Source organism: Protopterus annectens, chromosome 4.part0 (genome assembly GCF_019279795.1).
Source record: "Protopterus annectens isolate FY-2018-M chromosome 4.part0, PAN1.0, whole genome shotgun sequence".
Classification (NCBI taxonomy): Eukaryota; Metazoa; Chordata; order Ceratodontiformes; family Protopteridae; genus Protopterus; species Protopterus annectens.
In genome coordinates this window covers 1,098,193,419-1,098,209,908 of record NC_056733.1, presented here as the reverse complement: position 1 = coordinate 1,098,209,908, position 16,490 = coordinate 1,098,193,419, and positions in this window count along the sequence as shown.

The following is a 16,490-nucleotide window of genomic DNA, read 5'->3' as shown; positions in this document are numbered from 1 at the left end:
AAACAGGCAAAATTCCCATGTGTGTCTCTTACTCTCTCTGTCTCAAACACACACACACACACACACACACACACACACGCACACAGCACACACGCACACACACACACACACACACACACACACACACACACACACACACACACACACACACACACACACACGCGCAAACACACACACACACACAAACACACACAAGCACACACACACACACATACGCACACATACACGGCCACACACACACATGCACACACACATGCACACACGCATGCACACACACACGCGCACACACATGCACACACACAAGCACACGCACACACGCACACACACACACGCACACACGCACACACACACACACACACACACACACACACACACACACACACACACACACACACACACGCACACACACACACACACACACGCACACACACACACGCACACACACACATCCAAGTAGCTTAATGGGTAGAGAGTATCATGGCTCGATGTGTAGTAGGGAAATATAAATATTTATATAGATATATATATATATATATATTTATATAGATATATATATATATATATATATCTACAGTCTGAGTCATATTATTTAAAGAATTACATGACAATAATAGCGAAAGCAAAAAGTGAAACTGTAAAGTAGTGACTAGAGTTCAAAACAATTGGGGCTGACAATGTGCACACTAGATTGGTGAAGGTCAGATAATGAAATGTACAGTTCTACATTTGTAGCTATCTGGCTAGGTAATGTTAAAAAACTGAATAGGTTGGAATCCAAAAAAAAAAACTGTCCGGAAATGTTTAAACATTTGTGCAAGAAAGTAGAGAATCACAGTAAGCACATTTCAGTTGATGACTGCCTAATGACATATGCATCAATCAAAAGTATCACACTGATGCACCATCTAAGTTTTGCACTGCACAGCATGTGATCTCTTGCCATATACTTCAATACTCTAGTAGCTGCACAACATGAGCTCTCATGAATGATTTTGATGCATGATTTAGCACTGTACAGTCAGAGTAAAAACCACATCATACTAGCCAAAATATTTGTATAAAGTATTTCTACTAAACATTTGTAGCACTGTTATACAATGTATGTGCACAATTATGTAGATGATGTTTTGCATGTTAAAATGCCTACCTCATGTGTGTAGCTCGCAGTTACTGTCTGAGGAATGGGCAGTGCTTAGCATCTTCAGCAGATGTATCTAACTTCAGCAGCATGATCTGGTCCAGACCTGCCATACTGCTACTGATGTACCCATCTGCTGGCCAGTTTCTCAACTCACCCCTCCCCTCTGTTTTCACTCATGCATAAGACCCAGAGATAATTAAAGTTCTCCATCTGTGGTACTGTCCCTCCCTCCCTTACCTACAGGCAGCAACCCACTCTCTTCCAGGTGAGAATCTTAACCTCTGATATGAAGGTGCTGTTTTTTTATCCAAGCTATTTCATATGCAGCAGCAATCGCTGTAGTGCATGCTGGAGATCACAGTCCCCTGTTGTTAATTGGACAGCATCATCTGAAAGCAACCAAAAATGTAACCATCACTGACTGACTGCCCATACATGTCAAGCAGAGCACCTCTTTGGCTCTCTTCAAAAGGAACCTTGATAATTGGATGGGAGAAAGGAAATTCACCCCAGGGATCACGTCAGTCGCCCTGCTAGACAGGGGTCCAGGGAAGTAAATAGTGTGGGAAGAAATAGCCAGGGAATTGTTATGGCTGGGCTTCTATAGGCCCTAGGGCCAATAGCCTAGTACCAACCTATGAACATTCTCAAACTGGATGTTGTACCTCACTGTCACAGACAAGAGACACAATAAGGTGCACCACTGGTAGATGTCTATGCCCACCATGAATGCCTTCAACTTAATGCTGAGAACACAGACACAACTTTTACTCTTCAAATACAAAACAAAGGGTACACAACAGCAGGTCTAGGGCCTCACTTACCTAACTCTCATGTTGCACTTCTCATAAAAATATGTTTTGGGTACACAACCACACAACCATCTGTTTTCTCCATGTACATAAAAGACATGTAGGCAGTACTGTAAAAATCTTACAAAACCTCCAATATTTGCACAAACAAAAATAGATGATCAAGTGTTCTACTTGAATCAAAGGTTTAACTAGTGAGCGAAGACATCTTTCTATAAGCATATTCTTTCCCAGGAAGGCTGTGAAGTGTGATAACAATATAACTGGAACACACCTCCAGTTGTCTTTTTGTAAACTTGGACCAAAGCAACTGTTTGTCAGCCCATGACACTGTCACAGCATTTCATGCAACACTGACAAAGCATATTGACCATGACTCCATAATGCCCAGTGTTTTTAGTATTTCAGGCAATATCTCATCTATTTCTGCAGCCTTTCATAGTGGAAATATTTAATCAACACAGTGAGCAAATTGTCTGAAATGGATCCAGTTCTGCTATACACATTTGTTACTGCCTCCTCAGAGGAAGGCCTCCCTACCAATTTCAGAAGTTCTTTGGATGCTACATCCAGTTCTCAGCAGTGTTCCATGACAAAGTCAGCATTTCTTCTCACTTGCTGGTAGCAGCCACTGTAGCATTCTGCCTCACTCTTCTAATTCACTGGACAGTTCTCCAAAACATTTTTAAGACCATCTAAAAGTCATTGTTATGGCATAACAAACTCCACCCACACCCTGGCCTTCACTTTGGTAACTTACAACTGGTTGTCAGTTAGGCTCTGAGGTAGCAATTCTTAGGTTTCTTTAATCCAAGGGCTTCCTTCTACATTAGGATCCATCAGTGGGTCCTAGCGTTAACTCACTGGAAAGTACTGACCCCTTTTTGGCTGGAGTTCATTGCCACTGTCTCAGCTACTGAGGTCTAGAACAGGGTTAATTCAGACTCCCCATCCCTTTCTTTCCTATGTACAAGAGTGAAGCTCTTCTGGTGGTGCAAGCTGAGTTAATTATACACAAAGCATCATTATGAGGAAATTCTCACTATATGTTTAAATTGTCTAGGTCTGTTCAACTGCCATCCCAGCCATCTGGCCCAATAATCTATCAAATGGTGATTAGCTGACAACTCAGCACTTCTTCTGACCTAAGCACCTAGAATTTAAAGTTCCAGGTATAATGATATAATTACAAGATCAGACATTGATATTTAGCTCATTGTGTTCTGGTACTATACATCCCTGTATTCAAGAATAGTGCTTGTTATGGACAATTCATAACTGGCACAGAACTCCAGAAACAATTCAGCATTAGCAGACAGACAAGCCAACTGTTCCACCCTATCATACTCCTAAAGGTATCTCCTTCACTCCATACATGAGAATTAGTATCTCACCAAGCATTGTGCCCACAATATCAAAGAAGATCATGCATTGCAAACTGCTAGGTTTATATTCAAACAATGGAGAGCTTTTCTTTCTGTAACTCACATTTGCATTGAGGTGACCCTGTAAATTACCGTTACCAACTCCAACTGAAAAGCAGTTAGTTGTGGGCTTGAGAGTATCCCCACACCTACTTAGAGTCCCTACTGAGATCCAACTCAAGAGTAGAAAGCAGACCATCCTTGCTTAAAGGAGCTAGCTTCAGGACAAATGCTGCACTAAGAGGGAAGACCAACTAAATACAGATCAACTTAAACCTCAAGTTCTCTAAGGTTCTTTATAACAAAACATTGACTACATTAGTAAACTGGATACAAACAAACATAAGGAACATGTAAACATGCAATTGTTATGTTTCAACCTTCTGCGCAACATTTAGCTTCTTCTCTAGCAGAGACAAGGTGTTTCATTTCCCAACATTGTTAAGTTTCAACCTTCTGCGCAACATTTAGCGTCTTCTCTAGCAGAGACAAGGTGTTTCATTTCCCAACAGAACATTCCCCTTGGCAGATTCTAGTCTATATTCATCCAACCCAATACTGCCTGTGACTTAATAGACATTACAACTGACCTCCTCTTTCATAGGCGCCTTGTGGGTGGTGAGTCAACAAGGTGGCTTCACATAGATTTTGTGGGCTGAGCCTTACCAGCGTAAATGGATCATCTGACTATTGGGTGCTTACTTGTAAATATCACTCTCAAGCATGGCTACAAGGGTGTTTCCCCATATTCTTATTCCAGGTAAGGTTCTCCATCTCTTTAACTGAACCATCATGGATAGCATTCTGGATTGCTGTTTCTTCTGGATCCCAACCCCCATCTTTCCATGTTAAGTTGTATCTACAATTAGTAGAATTAACTACAGTACCTTCCTAGTGTACAAAATTATTTGCATGTATGATAAACAGTATTCGTAGGTTCATAGTTGTTTACTAGGCTAATGACCACAAGGGCCTTTTTAAGCCTAGCCATGCATCCCTAATCTCTTACAAGTTCTCTTACCCTTGATAAGTGTCAACAGGGACTTGAGAGGTGAACCATTTACAGGTTGTGTCCATTAGAGACATAATTGCCAAACCAGGGATGTATTTCCTGTTCCCCATCCAATTATCCAAATTACACTTGAATTAGGTTAGGGAAGAACTCTGCTTCACATGGATGGGGAGCCTGTTCCATAGACAGGGTATTCTCTGGGATACATACCTATCTCTTCAGCAGGTCCTAGTTATATCACTGGCAAGGGTTAAATCTTTAGAACGGTAATTCTGGTGCTGTTTGTTTTGTGGATATGCAGGAGGTCCATCAGAGTAAGGTCTGACAATGCCCTATATGCCAGGCATAGATCTCCCCCCAAAAGCTTGTAGGAGACAGAATACAGGGATAGGGCCTTGAGGTGGTCTGCATAGGACATTTTACTTATGTCCTGTATCCTTTTAGTAAGGAACCTCTGTTTAATTCCAGTTGTTGGACAAGCCTGGTTAGGCACATAACAAAGGGGGCATTTTACTCAATGATACGTCTGATGAATGCTGAATACAGTGGAACAATGACTTCCTTGGACCTAGATGCCATACCTTTGTTTATAAGTTGCGCAACATAGAATGATTTTCTCACTACTGTAGACATGTGATAGTCAAAGGCTAGACTACTATCTATGTGTGTCCCTAAGTCCCTGACTATTGGGTCTCTAAGGGGTGGGTTGTTAATATGAAAGTTACCAGAGATGGATGACTTCCTGAAGGATACTTTTATGCATTTCTTGGCATTTAATTTTAGTTTATAGCTCTTACATCAGTTGTTTGTCTGTGTCAGCCCTTCCTGGAGAACATTTGTGTTAGTGAGGGGTTCAATGACAGCTCCTAATTTGCAATCACCTGCAAATTTTGTCAGCCAGGGACCACTGACATTGGCCTTGACTTCAGAGAAGTAAATGCCAAAAAGAAGCAGTCCGAGGACCGATCCCTGATGGACTACACTTGTGATAGGGCCTCTTGTAGAGGTAGACTCCCCAATTCTAACTTCCTGGGTTCTCTCTGTGAGTGAGTTGGCTATCCACTGGGTGACATACGGGTTTGTACCTAATCTCGTGAATTTGTCAACAATGCTGAGTTGGGTACTCTGTCAAAAGCCTTGGCCAGGTCAAGGTAGGCAGTGTGAACCACTTTGCCCTCATCCATTGCTTTTGTGACCTTCTCAAAGAAATCAACCAGGTTGAGTAGGCATGACCTGCCCTTGACTAAACCAAACTGGGTTGGGTCCAGTGTCTGGAGATTTACTATATCACCATTGATCATTTCCATGAAATCCTTTCATGGCTTTACATACAAGACTAGTGAGACTTATGGGTCTGTAGTTTCCAGGGTCTATAGATGGCCCATCATTGTGCAGAGGGATGACTGTTGCTGTTCTCCATTCTAAAGGCACAAAGCCTGTTTGGAGGCTATAGTTAAATAGCGATTCCAGAGGGCCTGACAGGTCATGTTTCATGCTATTTAGAAGGCATTCTGGGATATTGTCTGGGCCCATTAATGCAGTGCTGTTGGCATTACAGAGAGTATTAAGGACCTGTTCCTTAGTGATAGCAGGGGGAGTTATATTTGATGGCATTTCCTGAGGGAAGGCTGATGGGGAGAGAAGGGTAAAGCTGGAGATTAATTTATCAGCCAGTAGGTTTGCTATATCTTTTGGCTTTTTAATTTCTCCAAATCTTTTGGATTTCTAATACCATGACAGGAATGGACCCCACTCCTAAGAAAAAGTATGATTAACGTTCATGAAATTAGTATTGCTTCAATCTTTGATGTCAGTTGGAAATACTCTTTGCAGCACCCACAATGTGGCCAGTAATGACTCCAGCAATTTGTATAGAGTTACATGTATCAGTAACATATCTAGATAAGATTGTAGATTCTTTTTTATAAGACCCATTGCTCCTACTACTATTGGAACTGTCTGGGTATTTTTCTTCCACATTGCTCTCATTTCTGCTTGCAAATCCTGACATTTTATGACTTTGTGTCTCTCTGTACGTAGGACACTGTGGTCACTGGGTGTAGAGATTTCAATGATCAATGTTACTTTTGTCTTCTTTACCTGGACCACTATATCTGTTTTTCTCACATCTATCTTTTGAACTGTTGGTAATGGAAGATCCCATGTGATGCAGTCTTCATCATTTTCTGTGATACTTTTTGTCTCATATTTCCAGTGTTTTTCAGCTACTTTAATATGTTTGCACAATCCCCACTGCAACAGTCTTGCCACATTATTATGCCTTTCAGTATACAGTCCTTCTGTTATTAGTATGTCAGAACCAACAACAAGGTATGCAACTGTTTCCAGTTCTGTTTTACAAAACCTACATTTGTCTGTTTCTCCTACATGTTCAATGGACTTTGTAAACCAATGTGCACATAGTCCACTATACTGGGCAGCCAATATTAACCTTTCATCTTTTGGTTTGAATTTGCCTCTCCTTAACTACTCCTGGGTTCAATCCTGATCAATGTGAGGTTGTTCCAGAATTTTCCTATACTTGCAACTATATTTATGCATTTTCCACATTTCTTGTCTTCTTATCTGATCCTTCACCTTACATTCTTTCTTTTGTTTTTTGGTACATTGAGTTGATGTCTGATTTTTATCTACTTCTGGTTTGATTTCCATTCCTGCTTGATGCTGATATACTTCTGCTAGCCTAAGCATGGAAATCATCTTAGATTTATGGTCCTCAAGTTTCAAAACTTTTACTATGCTTGGGTCTTGTGTGATCAGCAGATATGCATGTAATCCAAAGATTGCAGATCTATACATGTAATCAATTTCAAGGAGGTCCATACCTCCTTCTGAATGGGGAATATATAATCTTGGTAAGCACTGATTTTTATAAATCATTTTGTTGAGCATGAAGCATCCTGCTTGCTTTCCTGTCTAACCTATGCAACACCTTTGGGGTCAGTCAATCACTCCACACTGTAAGTTAGGACAGGAAGAGCAAATTGGTTTATAGCTTGAACTTTATTCCTAGACATCAAAGCAGTTTTCAAGATTAATTTAAGTCTTTTAAAGTATTCCTTACTATGTTTTATTCACATTTGCTCATGTTTTATTGTTGATCCTTCATCAATTCCCAAATATTTATAGACTGTCTATTGCTAAAGTTCTTTTATGTCACATTCTTGTCCCAAACCGATGTTTTCTTGGTGCTGCAGTTTTCCTGCTTTAAAAGTTGCTTTTGCATATTTATCATGACCAAATGACATTCTTATATCATCTGAAAAAGTTTTGACTACTTGCAATTGTGCTTTCAGCTCCACATCTGATGAGCTATGCAGTTTTAAATCATCAACAAAGACAAGCTGAGAAGTCTTCACACTTTGCTGCTTTCTGGGAGCCAAATTATAGCCATGACCTAATCTGTTAAGTAGACAGCTTAATGGGTTAAGGGCAAGGCAAAAGAGCAGCAGTAACAGAGTCACCTTGGAATATCCCCCTTTGGATTTTTATCCCTGGAATAATAATTTTTCCATTATCATGGCTTAACTGCAGAGTGGTTTGCCACTGTTTCCTGGTTGCTGTGATGTAGTTTATCAGTGTAGGGTGTTATATATTTTTAAGCACTATTTTATCCATGAATGTTGGGTACTGCCAGGTGCTTTTTTATAGTCTGTCTATGCCATACTTAGATTTTTCCCCTTTTTACAGTTCTCCACTGCAACTTTATTTAACAACAAATGATCCTTTGTTCCATATGACTTTCTTTTATTACCCTTTTGTTATATTGTCGTAATTGAGTTTTCTTCTAAATGACTATAAACCCAGTCAGCATCAGTTCTAGTGTAGTTTATACATTGTTGGAAGACAAGTTATTGGTCTATAGTTTTTATGGTGGCTTGCAGGTTCACTCTTAAGTAGGAGCATAGTTTTTCCTGTTGTTAGCCAGGCTGGTGTCTATTCGGGGTGCACATATAAATAGTTCTTACTCATGACTAAATCTTCATGCAAAGACGTTAATACTTTTAGCCAGAAGTTAAGTACTGCATCTGGGCCTGGGGTTTCCAGTTAGAGGCTTTTCTTAACTTTGTTTCAATCTCTCTGGTCATTTCATGTCCTGTACATTTGGACTTCTTGTTCTTGCTTTTACTTTTTCGATCCATTTAGCATCTTTGTTATGTTCAACAGGATCTTCATAACTATTGCTCCAGAATGTATCTATTTCTTCTTTTATTTGTGTGGTCTTTCAATCCCTTTTAACGTGCTTCCCAATTCTGTATAAAACCTTTTTGGGTCATCAATAAATTGCTTATTTTGTACTTTTCCTTTACATTTATCTGTATATTTTCTAAGTTTTTCTGACTGTGCTGATATTTTTAGTTTATTATTTGCAATAGTGCATGATAAATCCCGATTTGTTATAATACTGTGCATTGCTTTGATCATGTCTATCTTTCTGAGTATTTTTGTTGATCTGTTCCCTCTTCAATACTCTTCTAACAGTGATAAGTCTTGTCTTAATTGCTTTATAATTTTCTCTGTTCGATACTTCCATGATGGCATTTGATTTTTCTCTGTTCTTTCCCTTACTACACTGTGTTCTTGTGGTAGGACTTTATCTGTTATTAATTTGGCTGCACAGTAATGTATCCTATTTACTTCTGTTATATCACATGAATCTCTATGGACATGCCTTATTATTGTATTTATTTGTTTTATGAAACTTATAACTTTTGGGGTTTTATTGACCTTCTGCAGTCTATTTCTTTCATTGATCTTAATATGTCTATCCAACTCTATTAAATCATGGAACTCTTCTCTTAGATCATTTTCTTCTAAATTGAGGGCACATTCTTTGCCAGTTCCTGTGGGTATTCTATAGAAAGTTCCAGAGCTTCTTCCTGTGCCACTTTCTCTTCAGTTTCACTCTGTGTCATCCATTGCTCTTTCATATGGGAGCTCTCTGGCATATCACTCCATGACATTGACTGTGTCAGAATTGCCACAGTTTCCTGTTCTTTCTCTTGCTGTATAGCTCCAACTGAACATTTGTACTGGTTTCCTATGGGAGGCTCCAAAGTGTCTTCACATGTCAACTGATTAGATCCTTCCTGCTCCACTGGTTTCTCTGTAATTTGGGTGTCCATTGCTCTATCCTGTTGTGTTGTTATTTGAGTTACATTTTCAGGAAATCCATAACCTCAGTTTCTATTTCTTTAACGTCTTCATTATTAATCCACTTTTCTACTTTTCCTCTTTGTTTTCTTATTTTTTGTATTGTAAAATTTTCCATATCTGGATTTCTTTGCCAGTATTTCTCTTCAGATATCTTTGGTGCTGCTCTTTTTTGCATTGATTAGTTTTGCTTTCTCCTTTGCATAAATATTGCACCATATTAAATCTTTCTTTCTTTCTTTCTTTCTTTCTTTCTTTCTTTCTTTCTTTCTTTCCTTTGTCCACATTTCTTCTTCAGATGTCTCTTGTTCTTCTTGTTTCTCCTTTCTTTGGGGACTAGTTGTTCTACCATGCTGTGATATGACCTGTGTTAGACTTTTTATACTGCATCCTTCACTTTGCAAATATTCCATAATTTCAGCTTCTATATTTTTCTTTTTAACTTCTACTTGAGTAATATTCTGTCCTACACTCCCTCTATGTGATCTTATTTTTTTATTGTGAAATTTTCCATATCTGGATGCCTTTGCCGTTATTTCTCTTTGAATATCTTTGGGGATGCCTTATTTGTGTTGATTAATTTGACTTTCTCCTTTTCATAAATACTGCACCTTATCAGATCTCTCTTTCTTTCCCATGTCCATATTTCTTTTTTATACTCTTCAAACGTCTCTAAATTTCATTCTTTAAACTTTCAGACTTACTCAGTCGCTTTTCTTCCAAACATTACAAGGTTTCTTGCTCTATATAGTGTTTTTCATGGATCTGTTGTATTAATGAACACAACATTTTATTTGAAGCTTCTGACAGTTTTTCTTGTGGAAGTATTTTTCTTTCCTCTTATTTCTCTCTTAATCTTTTCATATATCTTTTGTCTGGAAATTCTGGGCTTCTTGCATAATAGTAACAATACATAATTTCTTTCTTATCCTCAATAGTTCACTCTATTGTCTGTATGGCTATTTTTTGGCCTATCAGTTTTTGTGATTTTTGTGCATTGCTACTTCCTTCTACAATAGGGGGTGGCATCTTCCCCCTGTGCCTCATCTAGCCCCATTGTGGAATATTTCCATGTCTTGAGGATTCTACACTGTAATTTTTTCCAGTCCTGGAACCAGTATGCCTACCAAGATTAGGCACTTTTTATGCTGAGACTTGTGCACCCAGCTGTCTTTTTTATTTTTAACCTACTTCTGTCCATGATATATGCTGTATAAAATACAGACTATATATATATATATATATATATATATATATATATATATATATATATATATATATATATCAGTGTTTGCTTGGTGAGATTTTGTGAAAAACAGGGTCCACCTCATGAAGTTACTCACCAAGACTTGAGAGTGAATTCAATTCCAGCAATACTTCTATTCTTTTGCTGATTTTATCATCTCTCCATTCAGACCCCTGACTCAGTATATGTGGCTCTATTTACAATGAGCTCTCCACACAACTGTGTACTGCCTTTGAGGTTGTGGACATAGATAAATAATGCCTTGTGGTTTCCTTGGCCTGGGAGGCTAAATTTACTTCAGATTTGACTTTGGTAAACTTTATTTGTCCTCTGGGTTGGTTGTTTAGTTTGATGTTAGTGCTTTTACCCTGCTGGGTGCTGCACCTCCTAGTTGTTGCCACGATTTTCTTCCTTCTGTTATATAGCCTATTGATTTTGTTATCCCCCCAGGGTGACTTGTTTTTTGAGTTAGTTCTGTACTTCTTTCTGGTGGGTACATCCACCCCAGTGCAGCTATTAACAGTTATTAACATCCTTGTATTGCTGCACGTCAAATATAAATTGTAAAATGAACAGCAAAGTGGTAGGTCTTAAATCAGTTCTAAGGTTATATTGCTTTATAGTTGCATATTATACCCTCAAAATCTATTAAAAATCAGCTTACAGAAGAAATCACAAAATATATTAAGCAGGTGGTACTAGAAAGTCTTTATGGATGATTTCTAAATGATCAGTTTATAGGACACTTACCAACCAAGTGATTAGTAAAGATCTTCTTAGAGCATCAACATTAAACCACATTAGACTTGTGCTTCGGGCTGTACCTCTCAGAAGGAAGGTACATCTAATTAGCCACAATATTCTTCTACAGCATTACCTGGCATTTGGTTGAAGCACACTGCCCAAATTTAAAGGAAAACTGCACATACAGACTGAAAAAACATGTTTATTTCATCACGTCTTGATGTCTCCTACATTTTAACACCACTTTTGGACTCTATATACTTATTTTTATATTTTTAAATGCAGGTCTAGGGTTTGTCCACATGGGGTCTGGCATCTTGATTTTTTAGTCTACCTCTAGGTAGCCCGCATTGCAGTGTTTGCCTTTAAAATATTGCATCATAGCCCCTAAGCACCTGTCAATGCATTGACTTTACATGTGTTTTCACATATACCCTGCCTTCTTTTAGTCAGTCAGGTTTAATTACCATTTCTTGCTTTTTAATGACTACTTAAAAGACAAACACAGATAATCACATAGAACAGTATTCTCAGTTCCTGTTACTTCTTTTTCTTTCTAAAGTAACCACTTTTCTTTATTTTGTTATGCCTGAGTTGTAGTCCTTAAACTCCTCTCCCCTCCCCTAAACACCTACCCTTCGTATCTGTCAAAGTGGCAAATTTGAACTGTTTGCTTTTGTGATAGCTCACAACAGGAGCAAAGCTCATGTGCTAAGAATACTGTTCTGTGTGATTCAAATTTGGAGTTTATATAAGAAACGTAAATCAGATGGTTATCAAATTAAAGGGGCAAACTGGAGCTTTTTGCAGACTTACCAGATTTCAGTGTCCAGATACCAGGAGAGCCTTATCTAGGTTACATTTATCATACAACCCCAACATTTTCTCATCTCAAAGTAATTAAGCTATCTAATACCAATGTGCCTACAATACAAACTTTGCTGCACAAAATATGTTATCCAAGGGAGCACATTGTGTTACTGAATATAACTTTGGTGAACACAAAAACAGCGAGTGCTGCTGGCCAAAATTACTTTCGCCGACAGTGGAGTTTTTTTTTTCTCTACTGTTGTGTGAACTCTGAGTTGGTATACATAAGTCCTGGATGTGCACTGAGTGTCCCCTCACATGGAAGGCAGAGAGGCTTGACCCCTGCAAAAACAAATTTGGTGAGTTTTTCATCAAAGGTGGTTTCAGCAAACTTTTTTTTTCCATTCTCCAAAATTACCTTTGATAACCTGACATGAATCCATTATCCAAACATATTTCGTGAATTACTTGCTGAATGCAGTTTTCCTTAAGACAGTGGCCAGAACTATATTTTGTCAACCATTAACAACATGTATATATCCTTTCTTTAAGGAAGCAGGATCCATTCTGAACTCAAGGGACCAGAAATTCTCCATATTTAAAAGATGGAGTGAGTTCTATTGAGCATGAAGAAAGAAGAAAGACTTCCCTTACTTTTTATGTGGTCTTTGACATAAGTAATGACTGTCATGACAGGAGTATACATTCTGCATTTTATTCCTAGATGTGAGCTTCGCTTTATCATTTTTTACATACCCTGAGGAGAAGAAAATTTATATAAGGTATACTAAGTTATCCTTAATAAATACAAAGTGTACAAGAGCTGATTTACTGCTGTATAATTACACTGCCTGGCTATGTAGCAGCTGTGGTTTAAAAAACTAGAGAGGTAAAAGTGACATACTATGTCCCTATGCAGTGTACTGCATCATTTGATTTTCAAAGCCATCTTATTTTTTAAGTTAAGTTGCATTTATTTTATAGAAAAAAAAAGACAAGAAAATCATTATAAAATACAGCGGCAAAATATCAATGAAACAGTGTATCAATCGAACAATGGCTCAATCAAAAGCTTGAACAAGTAACGTGAACTATGTACAAAAGAACAAAATCCAGTGGACTCTGTAAATGGTGTGAATATAAGTTGAGCAGAAGATATTCTATTAAAACAAACATTTGTGACTTTCTAACAAACACTGCCATGCCTGGGAGATGGTGTAAGGTATGTATGCTACTTTAAAAGAGCACATAATGTTACCCAGGTGATGGCATAAAATGACTCCAAAATCTTTTACAGAGGAGTTTCTTCCAATATTTCACAAAGAAAAGTTTGGTCACACTTGCTAAAACCCAATGGACTTTCAGCTTTGAGGAGAAAAATGACTTATAAGCCAGCCTTAATACCAAAACTCCAAAGCTCCCAGTCCAAGGTATAATATACATCACAGATAGTTATTTGTATTATAACTAGAAACTCCCAATAGGTCTAATTACAGGGCAGTCCAAAAACATGTGGACATAGTCATATTCCCACATCTCCAACAGCTATCTAATTGGGACAGACTTGTTCTCCTTGGTCTACAAGGGGTCATGTAACATCTCTACAAAATTCTTAATTACTGACTGTGACATTTTTGACATTTTTTGAGCCTGCCAAGGGTCATCCAAATGTGTTCCCATTGAACCACAGTCAAACAAATACTTTCCTGAGTTTTCCATCTACTATCAGAAACATCAATGCTTCTGCCTTATTCGTCCACAAGTCCTTGTAAATTAATCCCCCTTACACTTCTTAATGCCTTTCCATTTCTTCCAATGAAAGACTGTAGACCTTTTTGTCTTTTGGAAGACAGTATTTACTTGGACCATACCTTTCTAAATTGATAATATGCAAACCATTGTTACTGAGGCAAATTAAATTCCTCACACACCATTTCAAACCTTTAAAAGGTCTGCTCATAGAAAGAATCTAATACCTGCACCCATCTATTTATTCGTCTATACTCTCAAGCAGCCCTTATTTCCATCCCTATAGTACAGATGATCTCTGGATGGTGCCAAATTCTATCAGTTAGCCCTTTTCCTCAAGCCAACCCCCATATATGCAACTCATCTAAATACATTTGTTTTAGCCATTCTGGAAGTATATTCCAATCCCACTGCTAGACACAATCATTCACATATTTCTCACCCTTATTCATATTTTGACTTGTTCATATGAGATTTGTATAACTTGCTATATGTGGGATTCCCACTCCTCCATAACATTTAGGGACACAGGCTAATATTATGGATATACACCTTCCTGACAATTGCAATATACCTTTATGCACTCTTGGATAACCCTTAAGGATGGGAAAATTCATCTTATATTTGACTATACAGTTTTCCTTTAAAATACAGTCTATACAATGATAATGCAAATATGTCTGATAGATTATAATGTATTTCAATATCAGAATCTTATTAAGGGATATAGTTCTAATAAACCAAGAATGGTGAAACAAAAAATATAAAAGCAAAACTTGTAGGAAGTAAAACGTGACTCATTCTCAAAGGAAAGAAAATGAATTAAAAAATGTTTGTGAAGGGCATTTTGGGTGCATGTACCATTTTACATAACCTTTTAGTTATAAAATTGAAGCTTGCATAATCAAAATTGTTGGAAACTCTCTTTAGTTGTATTGCTCCAGTTCCAACCAGTTGTATAATCCTTTGGAAAATGTTTTCTCCTTGCTGTCTTATTTTGCAGTGTCTTTAGCAGACTACTTCTCTAATCCCTCAAGTCCATTTTCATGTAATCTGTACCATCATTACGTATCTGTTTCATATTGCATACCTTCATGCCACATCTGTGACCTGCTGGAACTTCAGATGGCCTCCTGTACAGACACTAAAACAGACACAGACACTGTGCTGACATGCCTGTAAGCACATCACTAACAGTCACTAGCACTAGGAATATGGGTCCTACTCCAGAAATGTCTAACTCGGTGAGTGAAATTTTATGAGACACCATGTCATTCTCCTTGTTAATGTCTAAAAGAGGCCATATTCACAATCCATCTTTAATTTGTACCCTGATTATCAAGTTAATAGACTCTATTTGGCTTGGTAATTCAAAAACACACAAGAAGAAAAGGCACTATGAATGTATTTGTTTTCTTTACTTCACAGAATATAAGTATATCGGCTTGATGACCTATAACATTCAAAACCTAAAACCTTACATAAAGCTGTACCGAAGACTAATAATAAAGTCACTTTACTTAAACCTGGACTTACTAAAGCAAAAGAAACCACTGGCAATGAGATAACCCATCATCTTAAAGTTAATACAGTCTAATAACAGGTAATACTAAATCCATAGCCAACAGAACAAATCTTAGCAATATTTACTTCATTTTCCAAACTATTTACAAATTAATTAACTAATTGGTTTTCTAGATATTAATGCTTCATCCTTTATACAGAAAGCTTCTTTTTTTCTGCAACACTTTCATAAATTTCCTTATGTAACATGATATAATACACAAAACTACATATATATTTCACTGTTTCAATGCAACTTTGCAAAATAATGGGCCATAGACACATTTACTGTAATGTTTCTAATGTGGTCCTTTACATATGTGCGTTGTCACCTTCCTTATGAAGACATACATATTGACTTGTATTATTTGCTCACACGTGCTGTGAAATATTGTAGTGTGCCCAATTCTTTCTTTAGTTTTCTAAGAATTCTGGCATTAATTCCACCTGGTTCCATTATACTGTATATCTTTAGTTTCCAGAATTCTTTCAGGGCCCTCTGGTTTATGAAAGGTATGAAATTTAAATGGTAAGACATAAAATCCAGGTTCAAATTAATCCCTTTATTCTAGTCATATTTGTAAATAGGTCTTCATGACCTTCACTTCCTTTTCGAACAGTGAGTTAAATATAACTTGGAAGCTCCATTTTTTACTGTCCATTTCTATCTATCCCCTTTCTTCTCCATGCAGATAGATAGATAGACAGACAGACAGACAGATAGATAGATAGATAGATAGATAGATAGATAGATAGATAGATACACAGGATGTTTAACCACTTGTCTTGACTGAACACTTTCCTCTTTTCGGGC